The following is an 18872-nucleotide window of genomic DNA, read 5'->3' as shown; positions in this document are numbered from 1 at the left end:
TGGTCTCTCATGGTTCATCTCCCCCTCCAATTTCCCCCCCTTCATTTTTCCCTTCCTTCTCCTAATGTCCTCCATGCTATTCCTTATGTTCCACAAATAAGTGAAACCATATGATAATTGACTTTCTCTGCTTGACTTATTTCACTTAGCATAATCTCCTCCAGTCCCATCCATGTTGATGTAAAAGTTGAGTATTCATCCTTTCTGATGGCTGAGTAATATTCCATTGTATATAATGGACCACATCTTCTTTATCCATTCATCTGTTGAAGGGCATCTCAGCTCTTTCCACAGTTTGGCTATTGAGGACATTGCTGCTAGAATACTGGTGTGCATATGGCCCTTCTTTTCACTACATCTGTGTCTTTGGGGTAAATACCCAGGAGTGCAATTGCTGGGTCATAGGGTAGCTCTATTTTTAATTTTTTGAGGAACCTCTGAACTGTTTTCCAAAGTGGCTGTACCAACTTTCATTCCCACCAACCATGTAAGAGAGTTCCCCTTTCTCCACAACATCGCCAACATTTGCTGTTTCTTGCCTTGTCAATTTTTGCCATTCTAACTGGTGTAAGGTGGTATCTCAATGTGGTTTTGATTTTAATTTCCCTGATGGCTAATGATGATGAACATTTTTTTATGTGTCTGTTAGCCATTTGTATGTCTTCTTTTGAGGAGCATCTGTTCATGTCTTCTGCCCATTTTTTGACTTGATTATTTGTTTTTGGGTGTTGAGTTTGAGAAGTTCTTTATAGATCTTGGATACCAGCCCTTTGTAGTGTCATTTGCAAATATCTTCTCCCGTTCCGTGGGTTGCCTCTTTGTTTTGTTGACTGTTTCCTTTGCTGTGCAGAAGCTTCTTATCTCAATGAAGTTCCAGAAGTTCATTTTCATTTTTGTTTCACTTGCCTTTGGAGATATATCTTGAAAGAAGTTGCTATGGCCAATGTTGAAGAGGTTACTGCCTATGTTCTCCTCAAGGATTTTGATGGATTCTTGTCTCACATTGAGGTCTTTCATCCATTTTGAGTTTATCTTTGTGTATGGGGTTAGAGAATGGTCAAGTTTCATTCTTCTGTATATAGCTGCCCAATTTTCCCAGCACCATTTATTGAAAAGACTGTCTTTTTTCCATTGCCTAGTTTTTACTGCTTTATCAAAGATTATTTGACCATAGAGTTGAGGGTCCATATCCGGGCTCTCTATTCTGTTCCATTGGTCTATATGTATGTTTTTGTGCCAGTACCATGCTGTCTTGGTGATCACAGTTTTATTCCCTGCATATTCTTAGACCATAATGCTTTAAAACTGGAACTCAATCACAAGAAAAAGTTTGGAAGAAATTCAAACACTTGGAAGCTAAAGCCCACTCTGCTTAAGAATGTTTGGGTCAATGAGGAAATCAAAGAAGAACTTAAACAATTCATGGAAACCAATGAGAATGAAAACACATCGGTCCAAAACCTATGGAATACTGCAAAGGTGGTCTTAAGGGGGAAATACATAGCCATCTAAGCCTCACTCAGAAAAATAGAAAATTCCCAAATTCACCAACTAGCTTTACACCTTAAAGAACTGGAGAAAAAGCAACAAACAGTGCCTAAGCCATGCATTAGAAGAGAAATAATTCAGATTAGAGCAGAGATCAATGAATTATAAACCAGAAACACAGTAGATCAGATCAACGAAACTAGAAGCTTGTTTTTTGAAAGAATTAATAAGATCGATAAACCACTGGCCAGACTTATCCAAAAGAAAAGAGAAAGGACCCAAATTAATAAAATTATGAATGAAAGGGGAGAGACCACGACTAACACCAAGGAAATAGAAACAATTATTAGAAATATCAACAACTATATGCCAATAAATTAAGCAACCTGGAAGAAATGGATGCCTTTCTAGAAACCTATAAACTACCAAGCCTGAAACGGGAAGAAATTGACAACCTGAATAGGCCAATACCCAGTAACAAGATTGAAGCAGTGATCAAAAACCTCCCAAAAACAAGATTCCAGGGCCTGATGGATTTCCTGCAGAATTCTACCAAACATTCAAAGAAGAAATAATACCTACTCTCATGAAGCTATTTCAAAAAATAAGAACAGAAGGAAAACTTCCAGACTCATTCTATGAGGCCAGCATTACCTTGATCCCCAAACCAGGCAAAGACCCCATCAAAAAGGAGAATTTCAGACCAATATCCCTGATGAATATGGATTCCAAAATTCTCAACAAAATCCTAGCTAATAGGATCCAACAGTACACTAAAAGGATCATCCAGGGTGCCTGGGTGGCTCAGTCATTAAGCACCTGCCTTCGGCTCAGGTCATGATCCTAGGGTCGTGGGATGGAGCCCCGCATTGGGTTCCCTGCTTCAAGGGAAGCCTGCTTCTCCTTCTCCCACCACCCCCACTTGTGTTTCCTCTCTCTCTGTTGAAAAATAAATAAAATCTTCAAAAAAATAAAAATAAATAAAATAAAATAAAAGGATCATCCACCACGACCAAGTGGGATTTATCCCTGGGATGCAAGGGTGATTCAACATTAGCAAACCAATCAATGTGATAGAACACATTAATAAGAGGAGGGAGAAGAACCATATGGTCCTCTCAATTGATGCAGAAAAAGCATTTGACAAAATACAGCATCCTTTCCTGATTAAAACTCTTCAGAGTATAGGGATAGAGGGAACATTCCTCAATTGCATAAAATCCATCTGTGGAAAACCCACAGCGAATATCATCCTCAATGCGGAAAAGCTGAAAGCCTTTCCCTTAAGATCAGGAACAATACGGGTGCCTGGGTGGCTCAGTCGTTAAGCGTCTGCCTTCAGCTCAGGTCATGATCCCAGGGTCCTGGGATCAAGCCCCACATCGGGCTCCCGGCTCAGCTGGAAGCCTACTTCTCCCTCTCCCACTCCCCCTGCTTGTGTTCCCTCTCTCACTATCTCTGTCAAATAAATAAACAAAATCTAAAAAAAAAAAAAAAAAGATCAGGAACAATACAAGGATGCCCACTCGTCACTATTCTTCAACATAGTACTAGAAGTCCTAGCTGTTCTTTTTCAATGATACATCAGAACTCAACAAGTGGTTGTTTCTTAAGGATTACTTTAAAAAAATAATATGAAACCGTATCAATGAAACTTTAGTGTTCTTTTCATTAAAATCCATTGGTGTTTCTAGCCTTTGAATAGATTTTTTTTACCCATGCATGATTTTAAAATATCCTGCCTTAGCTATTTAAAAAATATTAGTTCACTGAGTAATGCAAATCTTCCAAATGTTATCATATTTCATTATAAAACATCAAAACTCAAACTTGTTAATGTTACCACCAATATCATCAGAAAAATCTTGAAGAACTAGAAAGATATCAAGTTCACAATGGCAGTTACATATTTTCCAAGATTCTAATTTTCACTTGAAAGCTAAGGTTTTATCATTGGCAAGTGACAGGCTCACTTCCTTCAATTTCGAAAAAATGTCTGCCAAATACCTAAGTCTGAATAGTGATAATTTGCCTGTCATTTCTTTCAAGTAAAAATGTTTCATGAAAAAAAATGGCTAGTTCAGCTTGCAATTTAAACAATGACAAAGTGCTTTCTCGAAATGCTATTGTACTTTGGTACTCACCAGAAATGCTTTGCTCATACTTCCCACTTTTTCACACAGAAAATTAATAATATGTGTCCTAAAGGATTAAGATTTAATAAAATCCATAACATAACTTTTGCTGCTTCATCAAGGACATTCTTCAGTAAAATTGGCCTTTTTGTTTTGCTTCATTTTGTTTCGTTCTGTTTTACTATGAGTACATGGCAGTGGGAAATGCAGTGATACGACTTTGGGGCCGTTGCCTTGCTTCATGCTCAGACACCAACAGTTTACCCAACATGACTTTTGAACAATGTCAACATAGAGTGCCTTGGGGACTTCCAGGGGTCCACAGACAATACAGTCAGACCACTATTACTAAGGTGAATTTTTTATTCGCGTCCTTTCTTCATTTGCCTATCAGAGGTTTCCTGTGTATAGGTTCATTATATACCATACATATTAACCTTTTGTTATAATATTTGCTATTGAAATTATTTTTTTTAATTCACAGATTTTTAAACATTTATATACTCTTATTCATTGGATCTTTTTTGTGTGTAATGCCATTTCTTGCTTTCTTTTTTATTCAAATTTTATTGATATATCTGTAGATTCACATGCAGATGTAAGAAATAATACACAGAGATCCCAGGAACCTTTTAGCAAGGTTTCTCCCCAATGGTAACAAATGAGCAAAATAAAACAAATTTTTTTTTGCAAAAAAATAGTATAATATTGCAACCATGTTATTGATACTAATACAATGCATTGGTTTTATTCAGATTTCCCAGTTTTATTTTTACTCATTTGTGGGTATGAAGTGTGTGTATTTACTTCTACATAATTTTCTCACATGTGTAGGCACCTGTGTCCAGTCAAAATACAGAACAGTTCCATCACCTCAAAACCCCCTTGTGTTCCCCTTTTATAACCATGTCCACATGCCTTCTACCTCCCCTCTTTCCCTATCACTAACCTCTGAAAACCACAAATCTGTTTTTCTAATTTCTAAAATATTCTCAAAAATACTGTATAAATGGGGGTGCCTGGGTGGCTCAGTTGGTTAAGTGTCTGCCTTCAGCTCAGGTCATGATTCCAGGGTCCTGGGATCAAGCCCCACGTGGAGCTCCCTGCTCAGTAGGGAGTCTGCTTCTCTGTCTCCCTCCGCCCCTCCCCTCTGCTTGTGCTCTCTCTCTAATAAACAAAATCTTTAAAAAAAATGCTGTATAAATTGAAACATAGAGCATGTAACCTTTTGGAAGTGGCTATCTTTTGTTCAGCAAACTTCCCTAAAGATCCTTCCAAGTGGTTCTGTTTCAGTGGTCAATTCCTTTTTATTGCTGAGTGGTAGTCCATGGTAAGTATGTGCTGCAGTTTAGCCAATCACCCATGTAGAGGTATCTGGGCTGATGACAGGTTTTGACTATCACAAATACAGTGGCTATGAACATGTGTATAGAGCATTTTGTTTAAATACAACTTCTTATTTCTTTAAGATAAATATCCAAGAGTGTAGTTATTGGGTCATATGGTAGTTCCATGTTTAACTTAGTTTGTATGTATGTGTGTGGTAAAAGATACATAACATGACACTTGCATTTTAAACATTTTTAAATGTACAATTCAGTGGCGTTAAGTATGTTCACATTGTTGTGTCCCCATTTACAATCTCCAGAGCATTTTCCTCATCCAAAACTAAAACTCATTACCCATTAAACAGTAACTCCCCATGACCCCTCCTCCCCAGCCCACTATATAACCACTATTCTACATTCTGTCTATAAATTGACCATTCTAGACACCTCCTATAAATGGAATCATAAAATATTTTTTCTTTTGTATTTGGCATATTTAATTTAGCATGTTTTCAAGGTTTATCCATGTTGTAATATGTGTCAGAATTCCATTCCTTTTAAGGCGGAATAGTATATCATTATATGTACATATTGTTTTTTTAAAGATTTTTTTTTAATTTTTATTTATTTGAGACAGAGAGAATGAGAGACAAAGAGCATGAGAGGGAGGAGGGTCAGAGGGAGAAGCAGACTCCCCGCCGAGCAGGGAGCCCGATGCGGGACTCGATCCCGGGACTCCAGGATCATGACCTGAGCCGAAGGCAGCCGCTTAGCCAACTGAGCCACCCAGGCGCCCCTATGTACCTATTGTTTTATTTATCCATTCATCCATAGATGGATGCTTGCGTTGCCTCCACATCTTGGCTCTTGTGAATACTCTTGCTCTGAATGTGGTGTACAAATATCTCTTTAAGTTCTGGATTTCAATTCTTTTGAAATCTGGGTATATATACCCAGAAATGAAATTTCTGGATCATATGATAATTCAGTGTTTAATTTTTTGAGGAACCACCATACTGTTGGTCACCATTTTACATTCCCACAAAGTTCCAATTTCTCCATATCCTCACAAGCACTTGCTGTTTTCTGGTTTTTTCTTCTTTAATAGTAGCCATCCTAAGAGGCGTGCATATTTAGTTCTATTTGAAATGCCAAGTTGTTTTCCAGAGTGACTGTGCCTTTATACATTCCTACCAGCAACGCAGGACTGATTCAGGTTCTCTGCATTGTCTTTTGCATTTGGTGTTGTCACTATTTTTTTTATTTCAGGAATTGTGACAGACGGGTAATGATATCTCATTGTATTTTTAATTTGCATTTCTCCAATGGCTAATTATGTTGAACATCTTTTCATTTGCCATCTGTATATTTTCTTTGATGAAATTTCTCTTCATGTCTTTTGTCTATTTTCTTTCTTTCTTTTATAATTTTTTTATTATGTTAGTCACCATACATTACATCATAGTTTTTGATGTAGTGTTCCATGATTCATTGTTTGCGTATAACACCCAGTGCTCCATGCAATACGTGCCCTCCTTAATACCCATCACCAAGCTAAATACTAATCCTTTATCAGATACGTGGTTTGAAAATATTTTCTCCCTGTCTGTAGCTTTATTTTTACATCTTCCTCACTTGGTGTTTTCCAAAGAAGAAATTTTTAACTTCGATGAAGTTCAGCTTATCAATTTTTCCTGTTATGCATTGTGCTTTGGTGTCAGTCCTAAGAACTCTTTGCCTAGCCCTAGATCCTGAAAAAGATTCTCATTGTTTTTTATAAAAAATTTTAATAAACATTGTAAAACATAATACACATTATGAACATTTTATGGTTTTATGTTTACATTTAAGTCGACAAGTCATTTTGAGTTAATTTTTGTATAAGATGTGAGGTTTGGGTTGAAGTTCAAATTTTTGCTTATTAATTTTCGATTGTTCTACCAGGATTTATTGAAAAGTTACCCTTCCTCCACTGGATTATTTTTGTACCTTTGTCAAAAATTATTTGAGCATTTTTGTATGGGTCTATTTCTAGGTTCCCTACTCTGTTCCACTGTTTTAAGTGTCTATTCCTCTACTAATACCACACTGCCTTGATTACTATAGCCACAAACTAATAGCAAGCCTTGTCCCACCTTATTCTTTTTCAAGGTTGTCTTAGCTATTCTAAGGTCTGTGCCTATTCATATAAATTTTAGAATAAGCTTGTCTATGTTTACAAAAAAAGCTTGCTGGGATTTTAATAGTAATTGCATTGAACCTATAGATCAATTTGGATGAATTTATACCTTTATTATGTTGAATCTGCCAGTCCATGAATGGAATAGGTCAATCTTATCTAGGTTTGCTTTAATTTTTTTTCACAAGTCATTTGTAATTTTCATCATATGGATCCTAAAATGTCCTTTCTTAATATATTTTTTAAAGATTTTATTTACTTGACAGAGAGACACAGCAAGAGAGGGAACACAAGCAGGGGGAGTGGGAGAGGGAGAAGCAGGCTTCCTGCCGAGTAGAGAGCCTGATGTGGGACTAGATCCCAGGACCCTGGTACCATGACCTGAGCCGAAGGCAGATGCTTAATGACTGAGCCACCCAGGTGCTGCTTTTTATACATTTTTAAAAAGATTTCATTTATTTACTTGAGAGAGAGAAGAGCAAGAGAGAGAGCACAGGTGGAGAGGGACAAACAGACTCCCCACTCAGCAAAAAGTCCAATGCAGCACTCTATCCCAGGACCTCCAATATCATGACCTGAGCCGAAGGTAGACGCTTAACTGAGTGAACCACCCAGGTGCCCCCTGAAATGTCCTTTAAAGAGTTCACCTAAGCATTTCATTTTTTGGAGTAATTTTAAATGGTATTGCATTTCTAATTTTGGTTTCAACATGTGTAATTGCTCATGTATAGATGTATGATTGATTTTTGTATGTTGATCTTGTATTCCGTGATCTTGCTGAATTCACTTATTAGTTCTAGGATTTTCTTTCTTTCTTTTTCTTTTTTTTTTTTTTTTTTTTGGTGGATTCCCTGAGATTGTGTTTTAGACAATAATGCAATAATGTCATCTGTAAATAAGGAAAGCTTTATTTTTTCCTTTTCCACATTGTATGCCTTTCGTCTCTTTTTCTGACCTAATTGTAGTCACTAGAACATTCAGGACTAAGTTGAATAAGAATGGTGAAAGTGTACATATTTCTACTGCTTTTAAACTCAGACAACTTACTCCCTTCAGAGATTTGATAATAATGGTTTCTATGTTCACCTAATTTTGTTTCTTTTTTATTTTTTTACATTACTTATGTGATCTTTAGAATTATTTAAAGCCCTTCAACTTCAACATTTTCTTCTATAAAATGGGGTTACTAACATTTGTTACTAAAATTAATAAAAAGGAATGAATAACATAAGTAACTCAAACATAATTTGTTTCAGCAAACAGTTGTTGGTCTTTGAGAGGTGTAATATAATAGCGCTTTACCCAGCCCAAGTTTAGTAGCAGTTAGAAGAAAATTGTAGAAGTCAGGCAGATGAAATAAAAATAAAACTTTTACTACTGATAAAGCTCTGTTGGTGGATATGGCTTGGAGTGGAAGTCAAATGACACTTTTGTTCTCTCTGCAAGACTCACCTTGGAATATATACTTCCCACCACCCCTGAAAGAAATAGCCTCCAGAGTAGAAGAACTTATCCAGCCTTGCATTGGTCTGCAGCAAAGAGGAAGAAAGGAACAAAGCCCAGGACTTTCGATAGGTTACTACCACCTACCTGAGGAACATGGACCGATGGATGTTAACAATCAATCAGGTAACACTCTCAGACGTTTGAGGGCTGTCTCCCGAATGGTAATGATTATTGCCTCTGTTATTATTACACAGTAGTAACAAACTAAAGTTGTAATTTATATTGGTACATTGCATAAGGAGAGGACATAATAGCTTTTTCTTCCAGATAGCTGGTCAGCTATACCAATTGACAAGTTACTCTTCTTTTCCCGACAGATATCTTTTAACTCCCTTAAAAAAAAAAAAAAAATCTGTTTTAGGGCTTAGCTATCAGTTTGAAACTCTATCTCCAATTGTGTTGCTAATACTACAGTTTTTACCTTTATGTATTTTAGTAGTTTGTTAAACTAGCTTCTCTCACCCACTCTCTACTCCTAATTACATAATTTATTAGGAATCTTCTTGCTACCATTTCCCGATTATTCTTTCAGATAATCTGTTTCTATAAAGAATATAACTTTCTATCAGTTGGAAAAGTAATTTTCTCTTTTCTAATAATAGCTTTGATTCCTTGACCCATCAAATGTACTTGGCACCTGGAAGAGGACACTGGTTTTGTTAGAAGGAAGCTGAAGGTCAATTCCATCGCCTCACTATTATAGACTGCTTTTGAAACCATTACTATATATGTACAGGTTTTTCCATTTACAATGTGAACTCATCCATCACTCCTTGTGCTTTAAAGAACCCCCAATTTTCTCTCCTGCTGTCAGTGTTTGAGGTCATTCTGACACAGAGAAATTCAAAGCTACTGTGATAATTTAGATACAATTACCGTTTGCAAGTAATATGTAGTTGTTACTGTAATAAAAGCTAGAGATACAAATGCTTGCAACAACTGTGTTAGGTTAAGAATGGTTACTGAAGCAAAAATTGATACTCAGAAAGACAATTTACTTATAACTCAAGGGTTTCTGGCTACTACTCCTGTGGAGTGATAGTAAGATGGGCCGTTCATTGTGCACTTCAATTAAGCTAGAATTCTTGCTATCAATTTAGCTTGGCAAAATGTCACTGTGATAGGATAATATTATCCTCAATAAGTCTTTCCCTTGTACAGTTCCCTTCCCTTTGAGTATGGGTGGACTCCATGAATGTGATGAGATATCACTCCTGTGATTATCGTGGGTTTTTCCTTCAGAAACCCCATCAAGTCTTCACAGTGAAGAGTCAGGAAAGATCCCATTAAGGATCTGACAGAGGGAATGGGAAAGTAACATGCTCAGAGCATTCTCCATATGAAAGAGCTACTATTCAGGTGAAAATGCTTTACCAAAGCCCCATCCCACCAGGCCCAAGAGCAGTAACTAACTTGGGAGGGATGGGGTGGTTGGATGATAGACATTGGGGAGATTATGTGCTATGGTGAGTGCTGTGAATTGTGTAAGACTGTTGAATCACAGACCTGTACCTCTGAAACAAATAATACATTCTATGTTAAAAAAAAAAAAGAAGAAGAAGAAGATAGTAGGAAGGGAAAAATGAAGGGGAGGAAATCAGAGGGGGAGACGAACCATGAGAGACTATGGACTCTGAGAAACAAACTGAGGGTTCTAGTGGGGAGGCGGGGGGAATGGGTTAGCCTGGTGATGGGCATTATAGAGGGCACATACTGAATGGAGCACTGGGTGTTATACACAAACAATGAATCATGGAACACTACATCAAAAACTAATGATGTAATGTATGGTGATTAACATAACATAATAAAATAAAAAAAATGTTAAAAAAAAAAGAACAATAACTAACTTCAGTCCCCTCCAGCCATCCTGTCTCACCTAAAAAGGAAAAAAAAAGAAAATCTAAGGAACACTTGTAAAGGTCATAGCCTGGGGCACTGGCTCACTAACAGACTGAGATTTAATCATAAGATTATAGAATGCTTTCCCTTTTAATACCTTACCATCACAGCAACAAGACTCCAGAATAATAACAGTGGATTATAGCTAAAAGAGCTTCAAGTCTCAGATTCTAAGAAAGAATTTCTAGGAATGCCCAAAGACAACAGGGGTACAAAAACGAGAACACTAGAGGAATTTAAAGTTTCTGATGTCTACAGCTCCAAAAAAACAATAAACATAGCTCAATTTTTAGCCATATTAACATGAAACCACACAATAAAGGCCTTTAAATCAGTTATTACCCTACTCATCATGTCTGGTTTTCAGGAAAAATAGCAAGATATGCTAAATGACAAAAAGAAACAGTTTCAAGAAACAAAGCAATCTTCAGAACCAGACACAGATATAACACAGGGGACTTAAAATAATTAATTATTAATATGTTAAGGGCTCTAATGGAAAACATAGACAACATGCAAGAACATATGGTTAATGTGAGCAAAAAGATGGAAACTTTAAGAAAGAATTAAAGAAGTGCTAGGGAAAAAAAAAACTGTAATAGAAATAAAGAATACATTTGATGGGCTCATCAGCAGACCAGCACATGGCCAAAGGAAGAATCAGTGAGGTTTAAGATATGTCAGTTGAAACTTCCAAACTGAAATACAGAGAAAAAAGAATGAAAACAAAAAACAAAATCCAGAACATTCAAGAACTGTGGAAAATTTCAAAAGGTATAACATATGTATAAATGGAATACAAAAGGAGAAAACAGAAAAAAACAGAAGAGATATTTAAAGCAATAATGGCCAAGAATTTTCCAAGATTAATGTCAGACACCAAGCCATAGATCCAGGAAGCTCTGAGAACATCAAACAGGGTAAATACCAAACAAAAACAAACTACACATAGGCATATCATATTCAAATTACAGAAAATTAAAGACAAAGAGAAAGCCAAAGATACCACAAAACTACAGACCAGTATCTCTGATGAAAATAGATGCAGAAATTCTTGACAAATATTAGCAAACCAAATTGAACAATACATTTAAAGGATCATTCTCCATGATCAAGTGGGATTTATTTCAGAGATGCAAGGATGATTCAACACCCACCATGTGGAGGAAAAAGGAACTCTTGTGCACTATAGGGAATGTAAATTGGTGCAGCCATAAAGGAAAACAGTATAAATGTTGCTCAAAAAATTAAAACTAGAATTATCGTGATCCAGCAGTTCCACTTTTGGTTATTTATCTGAAGAAAAGGAAAATACTCACTTAAAAAGATATATGCACCCTCATGTTCATTGCAGCATTATTTACAATAGCCCGGATATGGAAACAACCTGTGTTTATCATGGATGAGTAGATAAAGATTCTATATATATAAAATATTACATGCATACAATGGAATATTATTCAACCATTAATAATGAAATATTGCCATTTGTGATGACATGGATGAAACTTGAGGGCATTATGCCAAGTGAAATAAGTCAGACAGATTAAGACAAATACTGCATGATCTCACTTGTATGGGGAATTTAAAAATAAACAAAAAAGCGATGAAACCATGAGAGACTATGGACTCTGAGAAACAAACTGAGGGTTCTAGAGGGGAGGGGGGTGGGGGGATGGTTTAGCCCATAATAAAATAAAATTTAAAAAAATGTAATAAAACCAAGTTTATAGATACAGAGAACAGATTGGTAATTACCAGAGGCAGGGATTGTGTGTGGGCAAAGGGTATGAGGGGGGTCAAAAGGTATAAACTTCCAGTTAAAATTTAAATAAGTTATGATAATAAATGTACAGTATGGAGACTGTAGTTAGTAATACTGCATTGCATATTTGAAAGTTCCTGAGAGAATAAATCTTAAAAGTTCTCATCATAAAAAAAATAAATTTTATAAACATGTATGGTGAAGGGAGTTTAACTAGACTTATTGTGGTGATCGTTTTGCATATATACAAACATCCAATCATTATGTTCTACTAATAATGTTGTGTATCAATTATAGTTCAATTAAAAAAAGGAAAAAGGGCCAAAGTTTTTAAATTTAACTGGTGCTGATTTGTACAGACTGGATTTCATGTCCTCCAATGATGCAGGTAATCAAATATTGGCATTTCCTAGGCATATATGTGGGCTCCATGGGAGCCTCTGAACTGCACTTTCTTGACATAGGTAATAAACTCCCTGACTGACCCAGATGACCCCTCCTAAGCTCCCATCTCTAGTGGTTTATCACTGGAGTAATTCTCCCCTTGCAGGAGATCACCACTGAGTGGAACAGTTTTAAGAAACTTGAGTTTAGCTACTTTTGATGGTACCTACTTGGCCAATGGAAAACTCCACATTCTTTTTTTTTTAATAATATTTTTTTATTATTATGTTAATCACCATACAGTACATCATTAATTTTTGATGTAGTGTTCCATGATTCATTATTTGCGTATAACACCCAGTGCTCCATGCAGAATGTGCCCTCTTTAATACCCATCACCAGGCTAACCCATCCCCCCACTGCCTTCCCCTCTAGAACCCTCAGTTTGTTTCTCAGAGTCCATAGTCTGTCATGGTTCTTTTACTCCTCCACATGCTTGCCAGAAATTTTTCTCTAAGTGGAGCTGCTCTCATTACTTCCCTGTCTCCTTGCCTTGACATTATAAGCTATTCCCACCAGCCTCCTGACTTCAGAGTTCTTCAGATAGAAGAAGGGACCAGTTCTATGTTCACGTTTCCTAGCCCTAGGGAACACCCATTGCTTTTCTCTTAAGAGTGCTTTCACTGCACTCATTCCTTGCCTGAATAGAGATGGTTCTCAAATTTCGAGAATTTAGATGATTCTTCTTTGGGAAGTCCCCATAGGCTTAAGGCAGGGGTGGGAAGAAAAATCTAAGTGTTCTCCACCCCTGTGTAATCTCTTCCTTGAATTCTCCCAAAGAACTAAATGTCAGGGTGAACATGCAGAGGACTAAGTTAGCCACCTCTGAGTGGGTCCATAGAAATATGTCTTGCAGCTTTATTTAGAAAGCGAGGGTACCTGTAACCTATTCTCCATTGCTTTAGAGCCCTAGAAGTATTCCAGGGCAACAGAATAAATGTCTTTCCCTCTGGGCTTTATCTCCCTGAATAATGCCTGCAATTGATGAATAAGTAGCTGTATATAACATATATCGCTAGGCGTAATCTGTGAGCTTTACATGTATGAATGCCTGATGCCTTCTTTTTCCAGAATATAAGGATTTAGATCATCTTATAAAGAGATATACAAAGCAAAAAGATAATATAAATTAGAACTGATGTAAAGTGATAAGAAGGTAGTAACATATATTAGAGCCAGAAATAAGGCTAATCTGCAAATGTACTCCATGAAATTCTAAATATTTGCAAAACAGAGAATTCAATTTTGGCTTTAATTTTTGCTGTGGGGGAAAAAAAAAACAGAAAGGAAAGCATGATCAGCTCCATCAGTTATCTAAAAGATCAATGCTCACGAGGACATCCAGTACCAACAAAAAGGCTAAGAAGTTTGTCCTCAGGATTCTCATTAGGAAGAGATTCTAAAATGCAAAACACGATTTCTCCACAAGTAAACACTTAGCTCCATGACTGACTATGAGTGATTAATTAATATCATTCCTTTTCTTCCTGTTTTATTCTCTGATACTCCCCAGGCTCGGATACAGAAAGGAAAAAATTGGTATTGAAGCCTTAGGAAAAGTCAGGGGGAATGCCATTTGAACACAGATGAAAATCAATATAGACCATAACTTATACTTGGGAGTTTTCAAGTCTAAAGAAGCTTTCTTAGGAATTAGTTCTTCAGATAACAACAATTATAATTGTCAATAATCTAAAAATAACTCATAGAATTTTAACATGTAAACACTTTTGCTTCTTAAACTTAACAAAATTTATAAGAATTAAAATTTCCCCAAAATACATTCACTATAATTTGCATAAGAACAAAAAACTTGCTACTTAATAAGTATGCAAACATGTAGCATTCCCTAGGTAGCAGAAAATGAGATTCTTTTATCTCTTGTTATGAGTATTTCTTAAACCCAGTTCTATAGTTGAAATGTCAAATTACTCACCCAAATTATTAAAAATCATAATTAAATAATGCTAGAAACCAATTTCCCTTGGGGAGAAAATGTTTGAAGTTCTTATAGGTTACAGAACGAAACTATTAGAATGGGCTGCTCTGGGGTTAGTTGGTTGTCATGATCTAGAGAAAGGATTTGGCAGGGTCTTAACTTTCAAATCTTTATCCTGCTGCCTACAAATATACCAGCTTCTTGAAAAGTACATGGTTAGAGTATACACTAAACAAACAACCTTGCTTGATTACCAGCTGGTGTGGATCCCAAATCACTATTTTCATGCCAATCCTAAAAATCACTATTTTCATGCCAATCCTAATGATTTCGCCTCCATGACATGTGAGCATGGAAACAGGACCTGGTTACTCATTCCATGGCTCCTTTTCCCTGATCTCATCTCAGTCCCCTCTTGGTCTTCCAAGGACCAACCCAGCAACATAGTGTAGTTCTCTGAAAGAGCAGAAGTTTTGGGGAGAGAAAGGGATTTCTAAAGGAATAGCATTTACCTTGGTCCAGTTTTATTCAAACCCCCCAAGTTCTATCTCCTTATTGGTTATCTAATTAAGAGTCCCTAAAAGTTCAATTTTTCTTTGACTTGATTTTAGAGAACTTCCCCTGCATGCTGTGGAAAAGAGACTGGAAGGAGACCGGCATGCTCCAGCACCTGAAGGCTAGAGTGTGTCTCACACAATGTTGCCAGAAGAGTCTTGCTTACAGCATCTGCAAGCTCACTTGTTTAGAGCATGACCCTGATACGGGTAAGTGATAATAAGGTTTAGATCACTTACCAACTGGTCAACTGAATGGGTTTATCTCGAAGTGAGAACAGTCAGGAATTGACTGCATTTTAGACATCTTCATTGTCGGACATTGCCCTTGAAATCACCTTAGACAGTCCCCATAGTTTTCAGTTATGCCTCTTTCTAGTAACTACAACTTGTTTTCAGGCTTTAAAACTTCCTAGTCCAATCCAATGCAGAAGTTCAGTTTTAGACTCTTAACAGTCAATACAATAATTTCAGTGTCAATTTTGTCCTGTGGCTTGGAGACTTCAGCGAGGAAGAAGGATGACTTGTTCTTCCTACTGCCTTTCCAACTCTGCAACATTCATGTCTTGCTTCCTTCTCTTGCGTGTTGTGGCCAGAAGACACAAGTAGGCGAAAGGCACAAAGCTCCAAAGGGTCCTATAATTGATGTGATAATAGTGCCCTATAAGACAGGCAGAACCAGATGCCCTTTGAGCACATTTGCGATTTTCGTTGGGAGGCTTCCTGTGTAGTTTTCCAAAACTGTGAACAACTTTTGGTTAATTTCCAAACAAGGCAACGTGCCATCTTCCCTTTCTTTACTCAGTATTTCCATTCCTGCAAAATCAGGCTTTGTTAAAATGGTGCTAGAAGTTTTGGGTGTTTACATGTGCAATGGAGTTAAGTTCTGGGTTTAGAGAATATATTATAAAGAGGTTTTTCACCGATGGAATATTGGAGGTTTGTGGGGGAAGTGGGACAATTCGCTGTGGGGGACTGTCCTATGCACTGCAGGATGTCAAGCATCCCCAAGTCCTCTCACTAACTGTCAGCAGCAACACTCCTACCCCCTTTGACAGCAAAAATTACCCCTTCAAATTTCCGGAAATTCCCCAGTGAGGAGTTGTATGCTCTCATTGAGACCTCCAGCAGTTAATTTTTGAAAGTGGGGACAGTTATCACCCCCTGTCTTCCATCTGCTCCTTTAGCTGAATCTCGAAGACAAAAGTCCTGACTAAGAAAAGCACCACTAGGGGTCTCAGATTAACCTAAACCTATGGTGCTATGTGCTAAGTATATACATTCTCACAAAATTACATTAGGTTAAACTTTTACAAGTGACCAAACTCAGAACACTTAGATAATTTATCTGAGGTCATTCAACTAATAAATGGCAGCATCAGAATTTGAGTCATACTTTTCTGGTTCCAAAACATGAAAATAACTTAACTAGGCTTTATGTAAGAAAAACCAGAGCAAGAGAAAACAAAGACCACAGTATAAAATGGAGGCAGGGATAAAGTTTATATACATAAAACATCTGCCATAAAGTTCAATATACCACCTGATAATGAGCCACAAATTTTGCTCTGAAATAAAAAGAGGAAAACATTTTCACCCACATGAGTCACAAAATCTAAAAGATAAACTAAAGAAAATCACCTAACTTTAATCCTACCCTTTCTGAATTCTGTGGTTTTAATTACCCATTGGCCTCATTTAGCATTCAGTATATATTAGTTCATACAGTTATTTACCTTGATGTATGTTTTCTCTCCTTACCTTCACTGTAGGCTACTTGGAGCAGAGACCCTGAGGGGCTCCAGCTGATGAAAAGGAAGTCACCAGAAATCAATGAAAACCTGTTGCCAAAAGCTAATTTGCTGAAGTATTAAGGACTGTTTTCCTCAAGATTTTCTATTTGTTGTGGTTTCCCTACTCCTCTCCCCAACTCTCCCCACCCCTCCGACTTTGCTGCTTCTCCTCCCCCACCCAACCCTTGCGTCTGCCCTAACGTCTGGACTTGCCTCCCCCTCTTCTGTATCTTCACTCTATCCTATACTCACTTTATATTACTGTTTAGGGAGAAATGAATTATTTAGCCAATTGGCTTTAAATGAATGTACCTTTAGCTAATTGATTTTCTTTTCTTTTTTCTTTTCTTTTTTTTTGTTATGTTAATCACCATACATTACATCATTAGTTTTTGATGTAGTGTTCCATGATTCATTGTTTGTGTATAACACCCAGTGCTCCATACAGAACGTGCCCTCCTTAATACCCATCACCAGGCTTTAATATTGGCTGTCAGTAAATTTGATTTTGTGAGAACTTCCCCTAAGCTCACTTTGAAAAGTATTGTAGAAGGTTGATTTTGTAAAAAAAAATGATGACACTGTTGATGATGATCTCAATTCCATAAGATCTCTAGAGCCTGCATTCTCCTCTCTGTCAGTATTGCTCACTGGTACCCTGAATCTCCTTGGCTCTGGCCTGGCTCCACACTGTCCCCACACTGCTGTTAAAATCTTTCTAAAATGCAGAGTTAACTATATCTCTTATCTGCTTAAATTATTCCAGTGGTTTCTTTTTTTAAGATTTTATTTATTTGTCAAAGAGAGAGAGAGGAGAGAGAAAGCACAAGCAGAGGGAGCAGCAGGCTCTCGGCTGAGCAGGGAGCCCGATGCGGGACTCGATCCCAGGACCCTGGAATCATGACCTGAGCCGAAGCCAGACACTTAACCGACTGAGCCACCCAGGTGTCCCTATTCCAGTGATTTCTTAATACCTATAGGATAAAGGCTAAATTCTTATAGCATGGTAACAAACTCTTCTATGATACTCTGTTCCTGATTATCTCAGTCTAATCCTGTGCCCCACTCGTGCCCTGTGTTACCATCTATTGAACAACTTGCAGTGCATAGCAAGACTTTTGTGGACCTGGAGGAACTTACCCATGCTGTCCACTTGGAATACCCTTTAGACCCCATCCTCCTGACACATATGTCTTCCTTGCTTTGATCAAGGATCATGGTATTACTGAAGTGTCATTTGCCGTTTGCTGGGTAATAAATAATCCCCAAATTTTGGTAGATGACAACCATAATCATTTAACTCATGCTGTCAGGTTTGCAGATGAGCTGGGGAAGCTCTGTGTCAGGCTGTGGGTCAGGTTTACAGCTTCTCCTCGTGTCTCTCATGATGGGACCTGGGGCTATTCAGGGCCTTTTTTTCTCCTGGTAAATGGCAGGCAGGTCCAGAAAGCAGTCAATCACTAAAATAAGTTTAAAGATTTTTAACATTCCATTGCTTGATGCAAGGTACATGGCTAAGCACAAAATCAGCGGAGTGGAAAAGTACAGTCTCCCCATTCAACAGCCAGAGTCACAGCACCATTGACCTTGAACAGGTTTTAACTCCATGGGCCCATTTATATGTGGATTTCCTATAGTACAGTATTACAAATGTATTTTCTCTTCCTTATGATTTTCTTAATAACATTTTCTTTTCTCTAGCTTACTGTATTGTAAGAATACAGTACATAATACATGTAACAAGCAAAATATGTGTTAACTGACTGTTTATGTTATTGGTCAGGCTTCTGGTCAGTAGTAGGCTAGTAGTAGTTAAGCTTTGGGGACATTAAAAGTTAT

General features: G+C 37.3%; 1 long non-coding RNA gene across 2 annotated transcripts in view; it reads left to right on the top strand.

The window, feature by feature from the left end:
- Nucleotides 1-17350, top strand: part of LOC145720127 (uncharacterized) — a 19640-nt gene extending 2290 nt beyond the window's left edge. The window contains exons 2-4 of one of the 2 annotated variants that reach the window (XR_014142887.1): nt 8577-8759; nt 15298-15454; nt 17013-17350. This is a non-coding gene — a long non-coding RNA (uncharacterized LOC145720127). The remainder of the gene's footprint in view (nt 1-8576; nt 8760-15297; nt 15455-17012) is intronic. The other variant, XR_014142886.1, reaches the window with a different exon arrangement.
- The last annotated feature ends 1522 nt before the right edge of the window (nt 17351-18872 follow it).

This window comes from Leptonychotes weddellii, chromosome 2 (genome assembly GCF_054177405.1).
Source record: "Leptonychotes weddellii isolate Sample4059 chromosome 2, ASM5417740v2, whole genome shotgun sequence".
In the NCBI taxonomy this organism is placed as follows: domain Eukaryota; kingdom Metazoa; phylum Chordata; class Mammalia; order Carnivora; family Phocidae; genus Leptonychotes; species Leptonychotes weddellii.
This window is presented reverse-complemented; position numbering and strand designations above follow the sequence as displayed.